Here is a 24,947-nt window from a genome sequence, read left to right on the forward strand (position 1 = left end):
TCTTCAGACCCTTGCTTGGAGGGAAAATGCCTTGAAGATAAGGCATGAAGAGCTGGAAGCTTGAACTGAAAAATCTAGATTCTGGGTAACAGAGTGTGTTTGATGGGGTTAACTTCGTTTTATTTCCTGGGGCAACGATAACAAGACTTACTTTGATTTGGTGTTTGGTTTCTTTTGAGAAAATCCTAGGCATTGTGGACTGCTCACGAGCATGTCTTGCGACTAAACGCCCACAACTACGTCCTTCTTATGCCTTTGTCTTTGGGAAGTGAGTAGGACTTACACCAAGTGCTACCTCTCACCTCTGAGAGTCTGCAAAAGAGGGGAACCTGTGGTCTGCTAAGGAAGCAGTTTGTGGCTAATCCACAAGCATTCAGAGATTTCCTTGAAATTAATGGTATGAACTGCTCAGGAACTGAGAACGAGTGGTGGCAGGGAGAAAGGGGGGCATGGGAGTAGGTTTAGGAAGAGAATCTTCTATTGGGGAGTAATGAACAAAATAAAAATCTCAGCTTGGCTCTTGCTGCTGAGACTCATGCTTGGATGGGCCCTTAAAGGCATTTGTAGACTTTTCTTTGGCAGAGTGGGATGTGTATCAGCCCGTCCTTTGAGATGATAATAGTCCTGAATTGACTTTCAGGGAAAGCTACCTTTAAAGCTTAATTCTTTAAAGGCTGGAGCATTTGTAGAGATTCATTATCTGGTTTCAGAGGTTCCCCTCATCTAACTCTACTCCTGTCTTAATAAGGGATTAATGTGTTGTCTGCCTAGCTTTTAAGTTGTGTTGGAGAGTGGAAAATGATGGATTTGACCAAGTAACAAAACTTGACGTTCATCTTAGTGAAGCAGATATTAAAATTCTTCAACAAAAAAGAATCTCTGTATGCTTCAAAAGCCTGAAATGGCTGAGAGGCTGATGAGATGTAACAATAGGAATAAGGGAAAGGTTTATTAGCAATATTGCAGGAACTCAGAGTAGCTGAATAACTCATAAATCTTTCATGAATCTTACAAAAATGAGGGATGAAATTCTAAATGCTGTAGATATATATGTATACAGATAGATACAGATACATTTATTTTGACTAAGAATGTCTTGGTAAATTATTATCACTTTAAATTAAGGAACTATCTGGATACGATTTATATTATTTTTTTGCCATCTGAGAATCTATTGAACATTTTGTCTCAGAGTATTGTGATCTCCCTCGACAGAAGAAATGGGAAGTAGAATGTTTTAAATATTAAACAAAAGATTTGACTGTGAAATTGTTACTCCAAAGCGGGAGTGGGATAAAGCAGGTAAACGAGATTGCACTCCAATTTATTGTGGAACCTCTGCGATTTCAGCCAGCAATAAATAATCTGATTTGGGCTCCTGATTCCCTGCAGATGGCCCAGTAAAACCTCTCCAGGAAACGAAATTTGCCATTCTGCCAAAGAGGGAGAGAGCAGGGGAGAGCAGCTGGAGGATGCATAACCTGCATTTCTCTTTGGGTCTGCATTTTTCTATCACAGTTCTCATTGTATTGGGGTCTGAGCCAGATCTCACTGCAGCCTACGCTCAGAACTCAGCACTGCAATGACCTGGGACCTCAGGCAGCCACACCATGCCCAGGACGGCTGAGCACAGACCAAAGAGAAGAGAATCAACCGAGCACTACAGGATAGCTTAATGGAAACATCAGGCTGAGGGTTTAGTGGAGAAGGGATGTGGAGGAAAGGATGTAATTTGGAGATTTCCAGGCTTACAAGAAAGTTCTCTGTCTTATTCCAAGTAGCGGTATTTCTTCCCCTGCTGGGAAGCTAATCCTCTTTGATCTTCAGAGCTTTGCCTGTGATTCCAAAAGTGTGTCAGCCTCAGTGCCAGCTTGTTAGCTGTGCATGGGGGCAAGAGGTCAAAAATCATGAAAAATGATATGGCAGCAATTGCTTTCTGAGCAGGGAATGAGAGAGAAATATGCTAGAGACTTCCTTGGCCTTGTTTCCAGAGGTGCTGTGCATGGAATTGGAAAGATTTGAGGGTCCATACAGAGGATCCTCATTCTCTTCCCTAGCCTCCATCCTATTTTAGTGTCTGTTCCCTCAGTACCTCAAGGCCCAACCTTGGTATCCTTCTGCTGAGAAACTTTTTCAGCAGATCTGGTTAGAAGAATGAAGATACTTTGCAGTATCCCTGATCGAAGCTTGGGGAAGCTCACAGCTGAGGAAACTTCTCTTTGGGTGAGGTGACCGTGGCTTTCTCTGCTTCTGTGCAGGCACGCAGCTCGATGCTGCATTGACCCTGCAGAGAAGTGGGATGGCACCCACAGCAGCCTGAGAGCTTCCACGAAATCCTGGGCTCACTGGAACTGCCCTCTGACCCATGGTGCTGTGCACATCCGTGTTACATGCAGATATGAAGGCAGCCAGATATGCAGGGAAAACCACTGCTTTATTCCTCTCTGACGTCTTTTTATTGGCCTCTGGTGCTCAATTTAACAAGTGCTGATGGAATGCCTTGTGCTGGCGGCTTGGGAAACCGAAGTGCTCTGCTGCTACAGAACATGGCTAGGAGTAGTGCTGTTTCCTCAGGCTGCACAGCCCATGTGGTTCAGCCAAGTACCAAGCATCCTCCTGTAACACTGGAAGGCCAGCCCGTTCCCTGTGAGGTGGCACCGCGAAATCGTGGTTAGTTCCTGACAGCCGTACAGCTGCAGGAGGGAGCTGGAGGGGGAGATCTGTCCCACTGAGGGCAAGAGCCAGGAGCTGTCTGTGGTGAATATAAAGACAATCCTTTGGGAATCTGCTGGGCTATGGTGTACCCTCTATTTTCCTCCAGCTTTCTACCTAGCCCCCCAACTACCAGTGAAAGTACATTCCCGTGATGTTGTAGCCTATGCCACACAGCAACTGTGAGATGCTGACAAGCTGTGGTTACTGATATCTTCTCAGACAGAAAGGCTTTTTACTCCAGTGCTGTTCAGTCCCACGTCCCTTGTGTCCAGCACAAAATACCTTGCACGCAGTGTGAGGATCGGCTGGAGACAAGGCTTCAGTTACATCACTAGATGGAGCTCAAATTAAGGAAATACTTGACTTCGAAGCCCCAAACACATTATTGAAGAAGCAGTTTTTAGAAGCTGGTGTGGGAGGGGTGGCAAAGTAAGGAGGAAAGATTTGATGTGATGTGAAGAGAATGGAGTGGAGCATGTGTTAAAGATGGGGGGTGCTAGAGAACGTGTGCTGGAGGCACGGAGCTGAGAGCTGTTGCTTTTAACTGAAGATTTAAGCTTCAGTCCAACAAGGCACACAGTTCTGTGAGGAGCTGCCATATGCCAAATTTATGGATAATTTGGGCACTTGTCCTAAGAACATGTTGTGGAATTATGACTGATAAGGACAATTACTACAGGACAATGGCTTCTTGCCCAGCACAGGTATACGTGGGCACAGCGTCTCTGTGGGCGCAGAAACATCACAGGATGAAAGGGCAAAGAGTCGTCTGTTTGCACCAGTTTATTTCAGCCTTTCGCACACCCCAGGCAAGTTGTCTCACTGGTGTCACTGAGAGGAACGTCCTTTCTGTATGAGGGAGGTGTTGAGGTTGATTTCTTTGTGTTCCCTTTCCATAATGTTCATACCTACCAGTCTTATCAGGCAGGCAGGAAGGAAATTTTAAATTCAGTTTCTGTCAGCATCAACATCAGAATCAATCAGGGAACTCATTGTTTGCCAAATCAGACAAATGAAGCAGAAATAATTCAAAATGACAATTGTAACTAAGCAACCTAGCCTGACTAGTGAGTGGTATAGAAAATGAAATTAGTGAAACATTTTGATAACTGATTTCAGGTAACAAATCTGTTAGATTTAAAAAAATCTCCCTCTCTCAAGTGATATTTTGCAAAATAAGGAAGAAAAACTGGTTGAAAAAGGTTTTTTTTTGTGTTGTGATTTACCTGGTAAGTAAGCTCTTTGGGGCAGGGATCATCAGGGGTGGTTTTTTTGAGGTCATATTGCACCTAGCACATGGGGTACCCTCTGACACTTGCAGCCTATGCATGTAACTAAATTCAAACGAAGGAAAGTGGGCTACAATCAGATTTTCCAAACTTCATAAATAGATTGTAAAGGCTCAACAAGTGTCTAGTATCTGAGCATTATGTATTATGGGTTAGTATAGTGCCCTTGCATCATGATAAATGTTTATCGGTCAGTCATTTGTTAGTGGATAGATATTTAACGTTTGGTAGCCACATTATTAATGCAGTCCCAGTATACACGGTGATGAAATGATGAAATGAGAGCAGCACTAGGGTAAATGTGCCAAAGCTCAGCATCCTCACAGACTCCTCCTGCAACCCATCCCATTCCTGGTGCCACGGGACTGGAACTGTCCTCACACTTAACAGTCATTGGCTTTTCTAAGTACAAACCAAGAGGGAAGCCTCGTGGGCCAAAATCATTTCTGCCATGGTTGACCTGGCTCAAGCAGAACCACACCAAGGATAGATCTGTTCTCTTCTGCTATTTCTCTGCACCTCCAGGGCTTGAAAGCCAGTGAGGGAGTGATGGTATCTCTTGCCGACCTCGTATCTCTTTGATGTTGGAGACCTTCTTAAGCCTTGGGCATTAACATCCTCCTCCGCAGCCAGCCAGTGACAGCAGCAGTGTGTAGTGGCTGTAGTATCATTCTTTAGTTTCTTAATAGCACAGTATAATGACTAGCTCTGTTACCATATCACTGACACAGAGCATTACTAATTATGACGATTAATGGGTTTAATTTGCTTAGAAAGAATAATGTGCAATAATTCCATTGTCAAAGCTGAAAATCTGGAGTTCCAGCTTCGGATCCTGTCAGCGCTGTTGTTACAAACCCTTTTGTGTTGGAGAAAAGTCACCGAGAGATGTTATTTCCCACATGTTTTAGAACACAAGCTGCACTGGGAATTCTCCTATCCACTAATAAGGCTGCTTTGCCACCAAAAGACTGCTAGGAGAAATTCTGCCTTGTTTTTTCTTTCATATGCTTAATTTTTTCTTTAATGATGCTTTTGTAAACAATAAGAAATATTTATTGAGGTAAAGGGCTCTGCTGTTTTCTTGCAGTGTGGAAGAGAGAGAGCTCTTGCTGGCAAAGAATAGGAGTGGCATTATTCCTTTTGAGGCCGCTGGGCAGGCTCTATAGAGCTGTTTTCTAGCTCCCAGGCTGGCTGGTACTGCCTGTCTCCTAGACCTGAAGGAGCAGTGTTGGAAGAAATTGCTTACCTCAGGGTAGTTTCATGCTATTTCTGTCCATGTGCAGTTTGAAAAATTCATTATTTGTAGTGTCAAAGCCTCCAAGGAAGATCAGGGCCCCGGCTGAGCGGTGCAGAAGCGGTGTAGTCCCTGCCCACCCTGTTCCTCTCCAGCCAGCCTGGCTGCTTCTCTGCTTTCTTCCCACTTCAGCTCCGTCTGCCTGCAAGATCACTTCTGAGCTTTGTAAGCACGGCAGAAGAGGTCAGATACAATGCACTATTGTCTGTGACTCAGGAATCTTTGTGGCTTTAATTGTTGATTTAATTATCTCTTCCTGTGAGCAAGAAACATTCCCCAGAGGTAAAATAATAGAAAAAAACCCACATTTCCTCTCTCAGCTGTCTTTCTGAGATCTAGCTGCTCTGTGCTCACAGCAGCTATAAATAAACCGCACTTAAGCCCTGGTGACTGTTTTGATTCTGGTGAGTCACCCAATTGATACAGCTTTCATCTGCGTATCTCTGCCTCTTCCCGTTGCATATCTAGTATCCCATTTTGTTGTGATCTGCGCTCGTGTCAGTACTTTGTGTGAGGCTCCGTACCTGGCAAAGAACTAGCTCACGTGCCCAGAGCACTGCCTGTTAATCCTTAATGGGGCAGAAGCATTAACAAATTAATTGCTTTGTGATCGAGGGGAGACTGAGGCAGGGAAAGGTCACCTAAGGCCTCCTAACTGATCGCTGACCAACAGGAATAGCAGGAGGTAGCCATGTCCCCTTAGCTGTCGAATGCTGCTTTCTGACTTAAACCTGATGTAATCTGTGCTGCATGCGGCATAGGTGATTGACCTTTCTGCCCAAAATCTCCCGTTAAGCTGCTGTCCGGGGCAACTGCCCTTTAATATTGATGCGCATTAAGGTCACAGTTGCTTGCTCATGATCCTTGATAGGAAGGTGATATTTCTCAGGTACACTAGAGGAAGGAAATCGGAGCGATTTACAGTATTTGGCAAGGACTTGTCATAAATCTGTGATTTTTACCAGCCAAACCTGGCTCTCATTGAAGCCCATACTTAGATTTTTCTGGCTTCAGCAGGAGTTGTATGAAGCTATTACGCTGCCAGCCACTGGTGTGATGAGGTGCTGAGTGCATTTAAATAGGACACATTGCTCTCTGCTTCTTGCCCCTGTCAGTAGATAAGTATCAGAGGCTTACTGAGGTGGAGGCTGCATGTCAGTAATGAGCAAAAAGGTGCCTGATATATTCTGCAAGGCACCTGGAGAGTCAGTTCTTTTGGAGAAAAGCCCTGGTAGAAAGAAAGGATATCGCTGCAGTTATGAATATCCTAAGAACCATGACCCGGGCAGCCTGCCTTGTCCTTGCTGAGCTGTTCAGAGCTGGCGTGGTGTGCTGCTGGGGTACCCCAGCAAGAGAGCTGCCTCTGCAAAGCCTTTGCTGTGTGCCCTCTTCTGCACCAGCCTGCGCTGTGTGCTGCTGGGCTTACATACCTAATGAGCTGTCAGTGTGCCAGTAAGCTTATTTAATTCTCCAGCTGCATCTTCAGCTGCTTGCTGTAGCCATAAAAAGGGAATTTGAAACCACCCACAGGCCACTGCGACAGGGAACTGTGCTGAGGTCTGACTCTCACCTCCTGCACTCTCCCTCCTTTCCTCTATTTTCTGTCCCTGCTTGTGAGTGGGCTCTTCACTGCTAGTAGAGGCAGGGTGCAAGATCCTCACCGAACCTCCTGCTTAGCCCACAGTTTTAGGCTGTTTATCCCATCACTGCCCCTTCTTTCCCTCGTAACTCCAAGTCAGATGAATCTGACAGCCAGCAAAGCCTGCCACTGCTGTCCACTGCTTGCTTTCCAAGCGTTCTTCCATCACAGTGCTCAGCTATAGCCTCTACTCCTTGTAAAGGAGTGGGGCTGAGTGAGCTGGCAGAGCGTTGGACTAGGCGTTAAGAGAATATCTGTGCACTTCAGGAACTGACCAGTGAGACAGGGGACAACTCCCGTGTCTCTTCCTTCTCAATTGAAAAATAGGACGTGCCTATTTTTGTCTGTTTTTCTATAAAATCTCAAAGGTGTTGATATAGAATAAAAGCAGTGCAGAGAGGCCCTAATTTAATTTCGGGATCTTTAGAAATGTTGCAATAGCCAAAGGGGGTATTGTGTAGCAGAAAAGAGGGTGATGTTGATGTATATATGAGTTTTTGCTGGCCCAGCTCTTATTCAAATATCCCTTGAATCTGTCTCCCTTCAAATGAAGTGGAATTTTCAGTTTCCATTTCCTCTTGCTCCACTGAAACAGTTCATAGATAATGTTCTTGTTTGTAGTCCTGCCAGGAGTTTTTTAATTACCTGTATGGTTTTATTACATAATGGGGAAGTGTGCTCTGTTAGGCTATTGGCATCTTTGCAGGAAGCAAACAAACCTGATGACATCCATCAGGTTGACTAATTACAGAGAGTGTGTTCACTTTTTTCAGTTTTCCTGGTCAATACTGGCACTAGCTCTGCCGCCTGGGCTCTGAGCCTGGCTGCTCACTCAGCCAGTGCTTACCCTGCTGCCTTAGCAGTTGCCTAGTTGGGAGGTCATGGGGGCTTGATGGTCCTGAAAGAACTGGAAAGGAAAGGCAAATGCTATAGCATCATCCCCAAGAGCCTAGGACACACATGATGCCCACGTTCTGCCCTGATCTCTTTCTGCAGTATTTTAGAGTCAGTTCCATCTAGATGTTTCTACCATAGGCGTTTTTAAGAGAGTTAGGAAATGCCTTTGGCTGGTTGCGCTGAGGCAGGCTGGGTATCTATTCCGTGGAGCCTTCTGAATTAAACATCCATTCCACGTGTGTTCCCAGTTGTAGGATGCTGGGTATACTGACCCAGCGCCTGCGTTTCAGGCCTTTGTTTAGAAGAAAAAATTTAGAAAATGAGAGCTCAAGTGTATTCCCCTGCATATCTTCACCCTTATGTGCACAATTACACCTGTCCAAATAAGGTGTGAAATGCTACCTCGTAGAAGGAAATCACTTTACACCGTAGCTAGCAATATGGTGAAGTGCAAAGTGGGAACAATCTAACTCAAGGCATGGAAACAATGACGCTCTCTCTGCCTTTCAATTATTGCAGTGTATTGCTGAGGAATCGGGACAGCAAGCCATCTTTCACAGTGAAGTACTTCAGTGACAGACCGAATGCACTCTCAGTACTGGAAGAAATATTACATCATCATGGTAGAAACAGCATTTTGTGGGTAAGCCTTCCTTTCACTGCTTGCTTATACAAATCATAGAATCATTGAATGGCTTGTATTGGAAGGGACCTTAAAGATCATCTAGGTCCAACCCCCCTGCCATGGGCAGGGACACCTCCCACTAGACCAGGCTGCTCAAAGCCTACCTGGCCTTGAACACTTCCAGGGATGAGGCATTCACAGCTTCTCTGGGCAAATGCTGCAGACCAGGTCACTGCTGGCCTGTGGAGACCAGAAAGGCAGAAGACTCTGTTGAGCAGAAGAGAATAGAAGTTTAAGAAGAGTAAAAGTTTAGGAAGACCCTCCTCTCTAAAGCATGATGAGTCCAAATTTCCTCATACAGGGGCATGTGAGTGGAGATCACTGTGAATGGGGTAGCCATAGGAGAATGGTAGAAAAGCCACACATTCCCCCACCCAGTGCCTGTCACCTTTCCTCACCACAATGAGGACCTTTGGCAAGTGAAAGAGGGTCTGATGTGCTGACATGCTGTTGATCTGAAAATGGCTGTATCTTGGAAAGTCAGAGCAAAGGATCATAATTGAATCCAGCAGGCGCAGGAACCCAGCTTGGGGGCTGATTGGTATTCAGCTCTGGTGCAAAGTGCTTAAGAAAAAACTTATTAATTTCCCCTTCCACAAAGAGCGGGAGTGCGACAGTAATCACAGTATCAAGTCATAATAATAAAAAAAATTCCATTGAAAATAGCAGTTAAGACTCTGGAGGGTTCAGCAGGGGAAGATTGTATTAAGATAAAGTAGATTATAACACTGGCGGACATTAAAGGTTGTCATTGTGTGGTAAATCACATCAGGAAGTCACAAAAGCTGCTCTTTATACAGTCAGGGATAGAATACTCTGATATAGCACCTGATTTATCCTCTGCCCCTGTTATACCATCCCTGGCAAACAGGTAGGTAGAAGGAGGAGAGGAGGAAGGGGAGAGACTTGCCAGCCAGAGTGGATTTCTGAGTTGTGGTTTTGGGGAAGGTGGGTGGGACCGGGGTGGGGCCAGACACATTGGTCCCTTCCCCTTCTGCGGGGCACTGGGGCCCTGCGTACTTGCTGCAATGCAGAGGTATGTATTGAAGCATTGCCACTACCCCTTCTCTCCTGTGGAGTAGCAGCAGTGATCTGAGTAGGATATACGCGGCTCGAGCACTGCGCGTCCCACAGGGGCCATCCTGTGCTCCCCTTGGTGATGGAGGCTGCCAGCTGGGCTTCCCTGCTCATCACACTGTCTTATTGCCATCACAGTAGCAGCAGCCTAGCAGCAGTCCCCAGTCCCCAGTATGTGCATATCCAGGCTGGAACATAGCCCCATCCCAGTCCCACATCCCAAAGTGTCCCAAGCACGCATATCTATCTTTCAGCTGTCTGAACCCTTTAGAAACCCTCCATGCTCTCTCCTTTCTCTGCTCAAACTAAATTGCCAAAATCTCTTTGATCCTTGCTTAACAATTACAACCCAGGAACAGTGCAAAAACAAATTTAAACCTTCTGGGCGTTACTAGGTGGGACTTTGTACATTACACGTCTTGAGCAAAGCCCTTTCACTGCTGGGAGTGTTTGCTGGTAAGTAGGTAAGACAAGGGCTCCCGGCTCCCTCCTCCCTGGCCAATGCTGCGTGTGCATCTTCTCAGGAGTCTGACCCAATTCTGTCTCAGATATGGATTAAACTAATACCTAACACCAGCCCCCTTCCCATTTTGCAGCTGAGTGTTTTCAAACTCCTGCCTACCATAGTCCTGTGTCCTTGACAGGTCTGCAGCTGAAAGGCACCTTATATTCTGCCCCGGATCTGGTGGTAATGTTTTACCAGGTAGTCATACCAGCAAGAGGTGTTAACAAACCTGAATGGACAGAGCTCCGCGAAGGTCATTTTCCCCCCAGCGCATTGGTTTTCTTCTGTACAGACTCTACTGACACCTGCAAAAGATTCTTTGTAAATGCGGTTAGTGTTGCTTTTGCAGGTGATTTAACTGTAGCAGTACTAGATTCCTTCCAACAGTCAGAGCAAGCACTGTGCCCTCCAGGAGCCTGAGCAGAAGTTGGAGCCCTGTCCTCTCGGCACAACCAAAGGTGACCTGCTGTGTCACCATCAAAGACCAAAGGTGGCCTAGAGACCCAAGGTGTTGCCCTATTAAATTCAATGTCTGACAGCAAGGTCCCAGCATGACAGACTTGGCTTTTTTTTTCTGGTGCCATTTCCCCAGAACAACATTTTTTTCAACTTTTTTTTTTCCTCTTTTTTTTTTTTTCTTGTCAGATCAAGCAAATATTTTCTTGACAGTTCTTATAAACATCATTTGGTTTGGAAACCTGTATGGAAGGAGCATCTCTCCACCTCTTGTGAACATGTAGGTCTTGCTAAACTTGCACAAATGTCTCCTGCACAAATGTGCTTCCACACCTAAAATGTATGCTTTTTTTCTTTCCCCCCCCTGCCTTTGACACCCTGATCTCTCTAGTCCCAGGTGAAGAGTTAGTATGCTGGTTTCATTAGTGATTCTGGGTTTTATGATCCTGGGAAGTAAGAAGTATAATGTATATTAAGTATAATAGGCTTCTGTTGAGATGAATGTTAGCTTGCTAAGAGTAACTTAGTAAGTTGTTCCACCTGCTAATATGCACATTTAGGAACAATTTTAGTGTGTGAAAATATTTAAAACGAATGCTAGTTTCAAGCTGAGAGAAGGATGTTTGTGTGGAGAATAAGAAAGCCGGGACTGGGCAGGCAAGAACCAAACTGCGTTAATTTTGATTCTTCTGGTTCAGCGGCATTGCTATGTGTGTTAATGTATTTCAGATCTTTTGCTTGTCATGCTGTTTTATGAGCTCTCATGAGGTAGAGGGAGAAGAGAAATAAGTAGCCACATTGCTAAAGGAAGTCAAGGGGGAAACATAAATAACAAAATGAAAGCTGTGGCAACAGCCAAAGAGCTGGAATGAGAATGGCATAGCAGGTTGCATATTGTAAATAATCACTATGCTTAAACTGCATGATTTCACCTACCTTGCTAATGCCTGGTTTTCAAAAGAGCAGCCTGGATTCACCCAGGTGCTGAGCTCTTTTGAAAATATGGAGCCTGTTTTGTCACTGAGTCTGTGCCCATTCTGCCAAAATCATATTACCCCTCCTGAATATTAGGGAAAAATTGAAACTCTGAATTTATCCCTGATACTTCTTCCCCAAATGTTGAAGCAGATGCATTTTGCTGATACAGAGTTTTTGAAAAGTAATCTAAGCCTGCATGCAAAAGCACTCAGAGGAGTCAACATGAACATTTATACACCTCCATGATCTTCAATTGAAACTGTTCTATCTGACGTAGCTGACCAACCGCAATGGAATAGCTGCTCCAGCCAGTGACTTTTTATCAGAATTTTATGTCCAGAGCAGATCAACTCAGTGAACAGCTCTGAATAATGACTGCACTTCTGGCAAGTCTGTTTTCTGTCATTGTAGAACCACGACTTGTACATATTCATCCTTATACAACTCTGTGAGATGTGACGGTGCCAAGGAGTTGCATCTGGTATATACAAAGGAAGCTAAAGAGGTGACTTGATCGCAGCCTTTAAGTACAAGGAGAGAGATTTCTGATAATAGAAAGCTCATTAATCTAGCAGACAGTGGCCATGGTGAGATCTGGTGCCTGGAAGTTAAATAGCTAGAAGGGTATCTAGTCTTACTTAGACTGGAAATAAAATTTCAACAATGCAATAATGAAGTATTGGAACGACTTGCCTAGGATTCTAGTGGAGGATCTGTTACTGGAACTCCTTGAATTGGTGCTGGGTGTCTTTCTAAAAGCATACAATGGCTTAGGTGGCTAGGCTTGTAGGAATGAGGCAGTCTGTTTCCTTGCTGTTCTGTTCGCTAGCTGGTGCAGGGTCTTGGCTCCCCTCATGTGGAAACCACCTCTAAGTTTGCAGTGAGGCTTTTCAACACAACTGGCAGAGTGCTATGAACCCGATTCTGACCGTTCATTGCAACTCTGCTTCTCAATGGGTGTTGGTATTTGAAGCAACAGAGAAGCCTAGAGGCAGGATCCTGGGGCAAGGAAAACTGTGACCTAGAACAGAGCAGCCAGAAGTGGTTCTTCTGGAGGTACCCTGATAAAACTGAGCTCTGCCAGCTTTCTCGCCATTAGGAAGCTGTCACCTCTAGGTCATCTCTACCTGCTTCATGTAAGCTGTTTTCCAAGCACTTTCCTGAGCATTCTGTTTTGCTCCCTCAGGGGGATTCCTACAGCGTTTCCTCAGGGAATCTCCCTCTGGATCTTGTGCCCGATATGCATTCCTCACATGCTGGGAAATGTAACATACCCAACCTGAAAGTGCACATAAAAATAGACTCACGAGGCTCAATGTTTGAGGCCTCAGTTCCATCATATCCTTCTGTCAGAAGCCTAATGAGCTGTGTTATTAAACGGCTCTACACTGTTCCCTTGTGCTTCTGACAAACATGGCCAGTGGGCAAAGAGCAGCTGAACTGCCCGGTTGTATTGATTTCTCCAGCGCTCACGAGTTCTGGATTGCATTGCTGACGGAGTTAGCACGTTAGTGACTGCACAGAGCCTCTTCCCACATAGGGAAGGCAAATGTGACCCCCAGAAGTTGTTACATCCTACAGGTTGAGGAAAGGAAAGGCGCTCGGCGCATTTGTCTCAGGAGAGAATGTACCTTGTGTATTTTGAACCCAGACTCAGGGCATTGTGCAGGTGGGGAGTTTCTCTCAAGAAACTTCCCTTGCTCTTGTTTTGCCAGATTTGAGGCTGAGCTATCACTGTGATTTCTGCTGTGACAGGACATGCAATCCCAAAGGGCATGTTCCTGCTGTATTACATACTGAAACACGTTGTCAGTTCCTCGGAGAGCTTGCAGTTGAGGTAGGTAAGTTAAGCAGTGGGAAGTGGAGAATCAGAGGCATACAGTTGTCCATTTTCTCTCGCCTTGGTTGGCTGGAGGGTGGTTATTCCGTCTCTGTTACACATTATATTAAGTCCCAGTTCATTACTTGCTCATGTCTGTATGCCTGGGCCTGCTGTGAGGGAGTGCCTGGAAGCCCGAGGCTGTGTGGTTGCAGTAACACCCGAGCAAGTACCTGCCTATTGCAGCCCTCCTGCCCTTGTCCCAAGAAATGCACGGGTCGAGTCCTGCTCAGAGGACAGAAGTCAGCACTCAGAAACAAGAAAGTTTTGCTTTCCTGGGAGAAAGAGAAAGTTTGCCTCGCTGCCGAGCAGCAAGTTCTGAAAACTCCCCTTCCTGCCGCCTCAGAGGGAAGGAGGTAGTGTCCAACTATTTATCCCTCCTAAGGGCAGTCTTGATTTAGGAGAAAGGAACAGGAAATAGCAGTGGTATGAGGCACATGCAATGCAATTATGGCGATATAAAACTAACAACAGGCACATCCTGAGTGACAGAATGAGGCTGGGCTGTGTCTGGAGTGTGGTAGGCTGGTGCCTGAGTTTCATGTGCCTCCCTTGCCTCGTAGTGGGGTGTGCTGCAGGGAGCTGGAGCACCAGCAAGGGGGTGACAGGGCCGTGAAGGAAATAAATGTACCTGCACAGAGTGCTGCCCCCGGGAATGGCTCGCTATTAATAACAGTAATAACATATGCCAGGATGTGGAAGAAGCATCTTTAGTAAAGTGCTGATCACTGCCACTATCTGGGGCAGAAACAAATTGAAAAAAACCAGTTTCATTATTTTATAATGCACAGCAATGCCACTTTTGTATTTTTTATTATTTCCCTGTGTTTGAATTTTGTCTCTGGGGGGGCTTTCTGTTTTAAGTAGTCCATAAGCAGATTGGCAGGTAAATTGTGGGGTGACGTGAAGGAGAGCACTCAGCAGCCCTAGCCAGCCGTAACTACAGTAGTCAGAACAGAAAGGCTCCAGAAGCGAGCTGCGCTGGAGTCTTATCCACTGAGACATGTCACAGTCAGCTTGTCCTCCCTGTGCCCCAGATCCACTGCAAATGGAACAATTTGGAATGCAGCCCAAATCCCACCGGAGCAATTGGGATGCAGATGGCAAGGAAAGCTGAAGGTGATTTCCTCCTCTTCTGCCATACTAAATAGTAAAGGTGCAAAGAGAACTTGCTGTACACAAAAGGAGAAAGGGAAGAGAGAGATACAGAATTCAAACAGTTCCTGGACCAAAGTCCCTGCTGAAAGTGAGCTGCTTTCAAGTTCAGGGGATGTCCTTCCATGGGATTAAAGCCAGTGTTGATGCCATGCACAGGATCTAAGCCTGTGCAGCACCCAGGCAATGACAGAGATCACCAAAGTAGAGATAAGAGGATGTTCTGAAGGAGTTAACCTGGGCAATATCTAAGTACATAAGTTCCAATAGCTTTCCTTTTATTAAGGAAAGCGTTTTTGTTATTCTCATAAACTATACTTGGCAAAGCCTCCTTAATACAGAATCATTTATTTTTCCACGGAGAAAGATGGCTGTGAGTGTAGGGTCATTATGGAGAGAGTTGCAGCGTGCTTGTTTGCATTGATTGAATGAGAGTGTTTCATGCTGTTCACTTATTCAGTGAATTTCTTTAAGGGTGAGTAATCCCCAGTCCCCGGCGGGTGTTCCCTCTAGGCAGACGCTGCAGGATTCAGGCTGGCTTCCAGGGCCCCAGCCCCAGCACACGCTGGACAGGGGAGGTTGGTCGGAGCTGCAGGGATGCTCGTCAAACTCTGCTAGTGCCATAGCTTACAAGAGTCAGTGCCTCCCAGAGAAGTCATGGTACTGGGGGGCTCTATGCCAGTGGTTTCTGTGAGTGGGGTGCTTCTGGTCAGCCTGAGCATGTAAAACTGAGGCCCCAGACAGAGCAGGCAGGAAGAGCAGCTGCTCTGTCAGCACAGCTAGCCAGTGACTCGCCTAATAATCATAAGCATGTCACAGCGCCCTTTGCTGTGGCACTTTGGCTCTACCATGTGTGAATAGTGCCCCTAATAGCATGTTATGTGTGTCAGGTGTCAAAGAAAATGTATAGCAAGTTCTTGGGGATTCAGCTCTCTGCTCGTTCCCCAGACAGCAGCAGCAATGGCTGTGCTTTTTCCTGCTGTGCTTTCTCCTACTTTGCTGGGCACCCCCACCGAACTGAAAGGCTCTCACTCGGGTTATCCGTGAGGCTGCATGGAAGTAGCAGCAAAAGACAAACGAGAGAGTTTTGCCTTTCTCCCGAGGCTGAGAAACAAGGTTCTGTGTATGCTTTTCTCTATTTCATTTTTTCACTCTTTCTTTTAATGAGATGCACAAAGAAAGGAGGAAAAGCAAATTTAATTATAAAGCTGTGTCTTCCTCCCTTCTCTGCCTTTCCGGCCTGGGAAGTGCAATCATCTCCCCTTTGATGCAAGAATGAATTCAGCAGCATGCGTTGTTAAATTATTATTTATTTAAAAAGAAAGGAAATTACTTTCAGTTCAGTGCCAGTTTCTAGCCCAGTGAGGAGAACAGCAAAGGAAGAAAATAAAGCAGCAGCACTTCTGGGAGCAGCAGCCTGTACATGTATACGCACCCAGCTCATAGAGGAGTCAGGGCAACTGCACTGAAGGGGTGCCTGTTACATGGACATGTATCCCCTCTGGCTAGCACACAGACGCTATGAAAGCAGAGAAAGCAGTGTCTTGTTTAACCCTCTCGAATCCCCATTACATGCTCAGTTGTACCGTTATGGCACCTAGTCCCTTGAAAGTAATCCACTGTATTGAATGGTAAGGCTCCAATTTGCAGCTGAGGAGAGAGAGGCAGAGAATAGCACAGCAATATATTCAGAGCCAGGCTGTGGATCAGGGAAGGAGACAGGCTCCTCCAGTAGCCACAGCCCATCATAGCAGCAGGCTGGGCATGCCTCCCGTATTTAAAAATAAGCTGAGCACTGGGAATGCTCTCAGGGACAGGAGCAATCTCTTTCGTATATTTTTGTACCTTGTGTAGCACAGAGGAATCTTGGCTCACTGGCTGGTGCTCCTGCTGCTCCTGCAGTGTGAATAGCCGTAATTCACCAAACCAGGACCATTCTCGTTTGTCAGAACAGCCCATTTCAGTGCAAGCATGGGTCTGAGGGAAGGGTAAGTGTCACTGCTGTGTTTCTCTTGACCCATCATTTCATTTTTCTGGTTATGAGCCAGACATCTCCCTGTCCTTGCCATGCACTGTTATGAGGGAGGATGAGGCCATACAGGCTTCACTGCCACTGTCTTATTCCATTTCTCTGAGCTGTGAGCAGCCTGGGACTTTGTGTAAGGCCTTAATGAGGCCCAAGCAAAGGTTGACTTAAAAAATAAAAAAAAAATCCTTTATGATCTGTGCTACAGATGGAGCAACAAATGGATAATAAAAGGGCTTGAGACTGGAGGCAAATCCTCCCCTTAGATTAAGGGGAATTAAGTCCTTTGGGGGATGTGTAATGTATGAGGCTTCATTATTCTTCTTGGGGGAAGCAGCTTATGATCCCTTGGTCAGAGAGATAAAAGGATCATAAACTCAAATGGCTCCACATAGTCCGTGTGACTCAGACGGCACCGGAGAATCTGCTGGAGGTAAGCTAGATACAGCTCGGCCTGTCTTGTGCTGTAAAAGCAGGTCCTGTGACACTGGAAATCATAGCCCCCATACTTTAATGTCTTCTCAGGGCATGTGGGTACCTGCTGTCTGTGGGGATGGTTGAACTGGGGAGAGGGTCTGCCAGAGGCAAGCAAAGGACCCTAGAGGAGACAAGTTCAACCTTGGGGCCCCCCACACAAGAAGGGCATGGACCTGTTGGAGTGAGTCCAGAGGAGGGCCATGAAGATGATCAGAGGCTGGAGCAACTCTGCTGTCAAGGCAGGCTGAGGGAGTTGGGGTTGTTCAGCCTGGAGCAGAGAAGGCTCCAGGCTTATAGCAGCCTTCCAGTACCTAAAGGGGGCCTACAAGAAAGCTGGAGAGGGACTTTTTACAAGGGCATGTAGCGATAGGACAAGGGGTAATAGCTTTTATCTGAAAGAGGGTAGATTTAGATTAGTTGCAAGGAAGAAATTCTTCACTATGGGGGCAGCGAGGCCCTGGCACGGACTGCCCAGAGAAGCTGTGGATGCCCCATCCCTGGAAATGTCCAAGGCCAGGTTGGATGGGGCTTTGAGCAGCCTGGGCTGGTGGGAGGTGTCCCTGCCCATGGCCCCTGCCAAGTCTCCAGTGCTTCCTTCACAGTCCCAGGTACTTCCTCTTCTCCAGTCCAAGTGTCCTGCCCTCAGCTTCCTGGGCAGTCTCTGCCACTGCTCCAGTTCGTGCCCACCTTTGCTTTCCTCCCATGACCTTTCTTCTCCCTGACCCATGCCCCCATCTCTCTTATCTCTCAGACCCCTGTCTGAACCTAATCCACATTGTGATGCCCAAATGCATTTGTTGCCCCTACTCCCAGCTCCTGAACCCTTTTGATCATTTGATTTATTATTTTTTTTGGCAGATTTTCAGCTGATTTATAGCGTTCTGAGAGGTCCCAACACATCCTCTATCTTTCCTCAGCTTTGGGAACACTTGCTTAACCTGTAATCAGCATGACTCAAAACAACATCAGTGTCTGTCTCTGGAGCAAAAAGAAATAATGCGCTTTGTTCTGCTGCTTCCTATTCAAAGGTAAATTGCTTTGCTTTTCTCCAAGAGCAGATGCTCACTTCTTTTCTTTACCTCTCTCCCTAACGTCTAACCAATTTGGGAGAAATCACATTCCCTGGTTTCCTTATGGAGTTTGGGGATGGAGAGAAGCTTTTTTACTGGAGAACTTGACATATTTCTTACTGGTGAGTTGTAGACCAAAGAAAGACAATGTACGCTCTTGCACTGATCATGGCACCACACAGGGGACCGTGCATCTCTGTGCGTCTCTGAGTTTGCTTTCTGTATTCCTACTATGCTGGTAGATTCCACACAGAGTTACATCTCTGCGTGTGCCCCTGTCCTTTGTATGTGCTGAGCCGTTGTATACTCATTTTTCTGGACTTGGGGATATATGCGGGCCTTGTATGAGTATCCTGTATGTTACTGTGACTTTATACATGCGGATGTCCTGGTGGGTCTCGGGTCACACGCGTGACTGCACTTCAGGGCAGCAGGTTGGCTCCTGCTGAGGAGTCAGCTTTAGGTTACAGTACAAACCCCACCGCCATATAGTGAAATGCTGCAGCTTGCTTTCGATTTCTTCAAGTACAGGGCATCATCTTTCTCCTCTGCAGTGGAGTTGGGGGCTAATTCCTTCTGCCAGTGGCATCTCCCCAGCAATAAAATGCCTTTGCCATCAAAACCATCCAGTTGTCATACCTGGAAGTGATTAATAACTACCATGAAGCTCTGTAACTAGCAAATGGGAAAGCAATCTCTGATTGCTGCTTGTATGGCCGGCACCAGAGCACCCTGCCCAGCTGTGTGAAACGTTGTCATTTGTGGCTCTAAAGCAGGTCCACCTGAGTCACTACAAACACCAAAAATATTTTTTGTGTCTGTAATTGTGTTTTTCTTCTGTAGCTCTGAAGTTCTGAGAAAAGCCAGGTGGATTTTCCACTCTCGGCTCACTCTCTGTCTCCTTTTTCCTTTGTTTCTCTTTCTGCCTCTGCAAAGATGTCACCATGATGAAGCTCTTGATAGATTCCTGGGTGACTCCCACCCGGTGGTGATGGATTGCTGCTCTGTGCTGCACGCTCCAGCTGTCTCTGCGGTTCAGTCTGCTGGATTGACAGGGCCCATAAATCACTCTGGAAGGCAAAGTGCCTGAGAGCTCTGTCCCCGTCTGTGATGTGCTGGTGGGACATAGCCTCACATACCCCACATGCGTGTGGGCTGTGGCAGAATGGAGTGGCTCTGGATCTCAGAGCTGGCTGCTAGGTGCTCGTGTGCCCCTCTTTGGGTTCGAGTAGGCTGGGTGAGAAGGGCTGGGAACATATTGTCTCTCCTGTTGCTGTTTGCTTTCTCTGCAATGCACAGTGTTTCACAGAATTGGAAATGAAGGAGCTATGACATGGAGGAACATGTAGGGGAGAACTGGGACAGTGGATGGTAAGGGGCAGGGGGCATGTGCCATGCAGGCAGCTGCAGAGCCTCCTCACCAGCAGGACCAGAAGATATGGATAAAAAGCAGGGGGAGGGAAGTGTCTGCTATCTTTTGGTTGGTCCCCATTTGCCTTTTTGGGGGTGAAATAGAAGGAGCTGAAGGGCACGGTGAATAAAGAACCTTGGGAGAAGAAAAGGGGAATCTCAGCACGGCAAGCAAGTAAAACTGCACGATAGACTATTCTGGGATGCAAGAGACACTTGTTCTTTGCAGGCATCCAGGAATTTGCCAAAGTTGTCCATGAGAGCCCGTGCAGCAGTAGTGCTCCATCCCCTTGATGCACGTGCCTCCTGTCCACCATGGGTATAGCACAGGCAGCGTTGATCATTCCTGCAAAGCACCCAAACCTCTTCTTTGCAAATCCTACAATTATGTCAAGGAAAATCCCCAGCTTATTCACCCCTGGGTCTCACCAAGACAACGACTGCCTCACAAATCTTTGTAACCACTGTACTAGCTGTAGCTTTGTGAATCTCTAGTGGTCCCAAAAATTGGGGGCTACCATTTTCCACAGGGTGGCAGCAACATGCTTCCATTTTGCTTGCCGAGCGATCCCACTTGGGTGCTTTTCTATCAAGGTTCTGGCTAAGATTAAACCTGAAAAGAGAGATGTTTCTAGGAAGGAGAGGGGGAAATTTGCATTCGCTCCTTGCAGACAGCAAACATCCACAGATGAAGCATCCTGACAATGTTCAGAGACAGCAGGCAGAGCTGGTTGCAGGATGTGCCTGCTTCTTTCCAATGCAGCATGAACCTGCCTTCCAGATTAACCCCACTGCTTTGTTCCCCCTGTCTCAGGAATTCCTCAGGGTGGAAGAGAGAGAGATTTTCTTTCCCAGAGGTTGAAACTGTGAAATGACAGGTGAAATTTTTATTATGATGATTTTTATTTTTGTGTCTGGGTTTGCAATGATGGTGAAAATTCTCAACAAAAATACCTCATGAATATTCAATTACAGTGCCAGCAACACTTTGCAGTCATGGATTATTTATACATGAAATAACCAAAGCTTCATAAATAATAAAATAGCAGCAATCTCTGCTGTGTTTTATGTTCCCCATAGCCAGCATGGGGGCGGGGAGGATGTGTCTTTGTAGCACATTTACATGCTGTATCAGCCCCTTGCAGGCTGGGAGTAGCAGGGAGGACAGAGATAGCAGAACAAAGTGTGAAGGTAAAGGCACTAGAAGTGTGGATGTGCACAGCACAATATGTCCACGAGGAAATGTTTCATTTGCTGTGCTGGTGGGTGCATCTGGCGGCAGAGCACAGCATGAGGCTGTGTGGGAGAGGGACTGCAGCAAGGGGAGAGAACTTATAGCCAGGATGTGTTGTTTGGGGGCAAGAGCACTGGGCGCTTGGCTGCCTTTGGCTTGGTGTAGCATGACAACAGTTATCTATATGCCCATAAACATAAGGGATGTCCCATAAATGACTGCAGTAATATCAGGGCATCTTGTTGTTTAAGAAAGGAAGCCCTCGCTTCTCAGATTTTACCCTAACAGATCTGTGCTTGGTGGCTTCAGATCATCCAAAAAGCCCCATGCTGGCAGAGCTAATGGTCCCCTCCTGGGAGAGGCTCAGGTTTGCCTAAGTGGTCATGGGTAAAAGAACAGAGCCCCTCTAGCCAGAGCAGCACCCTCTTAAAGTCCTTTCTCGCCTTTAAGCGTGCTTTAATGCCCAGCACAAATCTCTCTCACTCCTATTTTCCAGCTGAAAGACTGGCACATGCTATACAACTTGTTATACAAGTGACCCAGGGGAAAGAAGCATGATTCTGGGGAATGTCGAACGGAGCTCTTCTCCAGCCTAAACCCACTGTTCAATCAATAATAAAAGAGGTTAAGACTTATTAGTTGCTTTCCTTAACACTAGACAGCAGTGTGAGCACCTGATCTTTACAGACTCCACTGCTTTCAGGAGAAAGGCTCGTCTGCCCGGGTGCCTTTGCTGGGTATTCAGCAATGAATTAATCCTATGGAGATGAACAGAGGGAACAAAGCCGTCCATTGCCCATAGTTTTCCCTCCTTTCCTGAAGGTTTATGCTGATGTTCCTCTCTTCACCACTCCCGCTGGGAAGCACTAAATGCCAAATCACTAAAAATGTCGTTGGTTGCTCTGAGGGATGATTCATCATTCCAGTTTGGTGGCAGCATATTTATCCCCCCATGAGCCCACCAGGCAAGAGAAAAGAGATAAATTGCTGTCATCTCTTTTTATGGAACATATAATCAGGTGGTAACATGGAGAGTCGCCTCAGCTCAAAGTCATCCAGGATGAATTATTCATTCGTTTAAAATGTGTTAAAACGAAAGGGAAATCTTCTTCCTGATGCAGTGTCTCTTCCTGGCATTGCTGCTGTTGGGCGTTGCTTGAGGAGTCCTGTTCCGACGCGTATCATGAAACATGGCTGGTTCTGCACTGCTCCCAGGGAAGAAGACAAATGTCCCTGCTCATGGCTCAGGAACAGAATCACAGAATCACAGAATCACACAATGGGCGGCTCAAATATTTTTCAGCATCCTCCTGAGAGCTTGTCAATGGGGCCTGGAGCACACCTAGGCTTTTGGGGCTGGATCTTTGCACATGGGAGAATTAAACTCGTGTCTGGGTCCTGACTGGAGGCTTCTCACTTTTATCCCCCTAGGAAGATTTGTCCCATGAAACTTGTCCCAGTCATAAAGAAAACCTTCTCATAGTAAGCTCAAAGAGGCCATGGTTCTCACAGTAAAAAGGCTGAGGTAACTTCTGAAAATTTTTCAGATGTAGCCATCTAACTATGACTGTACCTCTGTCCTGCAGCAGCAGGGAGTCTGTATTTTTAGAGATTGCCTTCCTGACACTTGCTAGTCTGTGTATGAGGACAAGTGATTGTTTAAATGGGATACGTTGAATTCTAATGCCCTTAGTTTGGATTCCTCAGATGGAACTGCCTGTATTTTTTATTCCTAAACAATATTATATAAAAAAAGGTTTATCGAAGAAGGAAAAGTTTATGTAATAGTTCTAGAAGAACATCTAGCAGCTTGGAAGCATGTCTGAGGTCACTGAGTCACTGGAACACAATGAGGCATCCTGCATGGAACAGGCCTTCTACTGAGCTTTACTCTTTCACCTGAGACTATTTTTAGCATTACGTTGAAAAGTGTGTGTTTTTTACTCACTGGAAAATGGCCTTTAATGAAAACTTTCCCGAAAAGTGTTGTTAATTGACAATTACGGACTTTTCATGATTCTGTAGTATGACTATTCTCTGTCTGACTATTTGAAATAATTATCAGCTTTTTATATTTAACAAGACAGACATTTTTTTCAGGTTAAAACTTGTTTTTGTTTGTCTTTGTATTGAAAAATATTGTTCATGATTCTGTGAAAAGTTTTGAAAGAACTGAATATCAGCTCTTCCATTTCCCATTTCAGCTAAAAAGGAAGAATAAAAATGCTCTTGATACAGAGAAAAATTTGCTGTACCCACTTTCTCCATGTAATCAATTTGATGCTGTTCCTTTTCCAGAGGAATAATATTGGGAAGCAGAAGTTGCTGAGAAGGAGAAAGATTCGGTACCCAACTCACCAGAAAAGGACGTGCAAGAGAGTCTCTGGATATTACAGTGGGTTTCAGGTAGGAGGTGCTAGACATAGTCACGTTTCTGGGACTGCATGCTAATTTTTGTGCTGTGCCATGGGGAAAATATCAGTTGATTCCTTCCTGCATCCTAATTTGTCTGTGCAAAAGCATTAAAGTCCTCGTAACACCTAGTTCTACCATTGCTTTCCTGCCCTTCAAATCTGACCTCTTGAGGCTTCTCTTACCATGTTAATTAAAGCTCACACAAACACCAGGACAGAAGAGACTGTCAGAGTTCAGAACTGTGTGTGTGCATGCAATAACAAGACTGGCAGGATGTCTGAAGGGTGCTTGGCACAGTCAGTTGGAACATTTAGGTGTGAGCAGTAAACTATTTAAACTTGGATCCGTCAAGAAAACTTGGAAACATCTCCCATCTTTCTTGATGCAGTCTTTGGTCATTGTCAGAAAGCCATAACTGCTTGATTTATTGTTGATTTGTTTTATGTCACCTGTCAGAACAGTTGCAAATTGTGTTTTTTAGTACAGAGAGAACATGTATTTAAATAATGAGTACTTTTTGTTGCATGATCTCAGTGTGCATGAGGTAAATAAACCCTCCACAAGGAGGGAATGATGTGTTCTATCCCTGTTTTGTGAGCGGAGAAATTAAGACATGAAAAACTATACAAGGTGCGTGTGAGAAATCTACGTACAGTCTCCTGACATCAGAACTGCTGAAGTCATCCTTCCTTCTACACATGCTGGAAATTAAGGAACTATTTATTGATGAAAACCCTTTGTTTTAATGATCACTTCCTCCCTATACCTTTTTTTTTTCTTGGGGTGGGGAGAGGGAAGGATGCAGTGGATGGGGGGGTAATTCTTTTTCATTTGATTTTTACTCATTTATGCTCACTTTAAATCCAATAAAAACAACCACAAAAAATTAAATTACTTTCTGCTGAGATTAAGGCCACGTGTCTTATCTCTTCTCTGTCCTAGAGATCTAGGGCAGTTCCCCTCTGCCATATGGGTAAATCAATTTACAAGGCATTTGTAAGATAATGGTGAATGAAGCATGAGCTTGTTATGTCCATGGAGAAATTAGTACTTGAACACTACTGAAAGAAGTAAGGAAATAAAAATGAGCAAAAAGAAATGAGAAAGGTTATAAACACATTAAGCTGGGCTTCCCTGCTTCAGTGTTTGGAGCTGTCTCAGCTATAAATTGTATTGATTATGAAACTTATTGGAGCTACCTGCTGCTATCAATTACTTTCCGCTTACTGCTTTCTTTACCTGCTGGGCAGCCAGCAGCCTGACAGAACCGAAGCCCCAAGCCATCGTAAACCTGGAGCTCATGAGAACTGTAAAACAGAAGAAACAGTTTTCCACTATTGCACAGGAAAGGGAAACAACCTGCATTTGGTGGGCTGTTTGTGGTGTCAGGAATTGGGATGGGAGAAGCCCATGAGCCTATGGGATATGAGAAGTCCTTCAAAATACTGTGGACTTCTGTGACAGCCAGTTCTCAGCATATAGGCCCGTGGAGGAGCTGCCAGTCCTGTACAGTGCAATGTGCCTGGGGCTGGATACTGCCTTCAGACCAAGGTGTAGTGAGGTGATGAAATAGCTATGTGATAGGAATGAGGTGGAAAATTCCTAAGACAGCGTAATTTTCCTGCTTTTCCATACACTGCTGCAGTGACTCTGGTAACTCAGGGGAAATATGATCTAACACTATGCATTTTAAGGAGCCATTGTGGTAAAAAAAGGGGGAAAACAACAGAGCCACAAGACCAT

At 45.6% G+C, this 24,947-nt stretch overlaps 1 protein-coding gene across 1 annotated transcript in view; it reads left to right on the top strand.

Moving 5' to 3' along the window:
• UBIAD1 (UbiA prenyltransferase domain containing 1) overlaps nt 1-23,165 on the top strand; it is a 44,748-nt gene extending 21,583 nt beyond the window's left edge. Inside the window, exons 4-5 of the transcript XR_007709073.1 lie at nt 8,357-8,480; nt 23,088-23,165. The gene's annotated coding sequence lies outside the window, so the exon portion shown is untranslated. The remainder of the gene's footprint in view (nt 1-8,356; nt 8,481-23,087) is intronic.
• Nucleotides 23,166-24,947: the final 1,782 nt, after the last annotated feature.

This window comes from Cygnus atratus, chromosome 21 (genome assembly GCF_013377495.2).
Source record: "Cygnus atratus isolate AKBS03 ecotype Queensland, Australia chromosome 21, CAtr_DNAZoo_HiC_assembly, whole genome shotgun sequence".
Taxonomy (NCBI): Eukaryota; Metazoa; Chordata; class Aves; order Anseriformes; family Anatidae; genus Cygnus; species Cygnus atratus.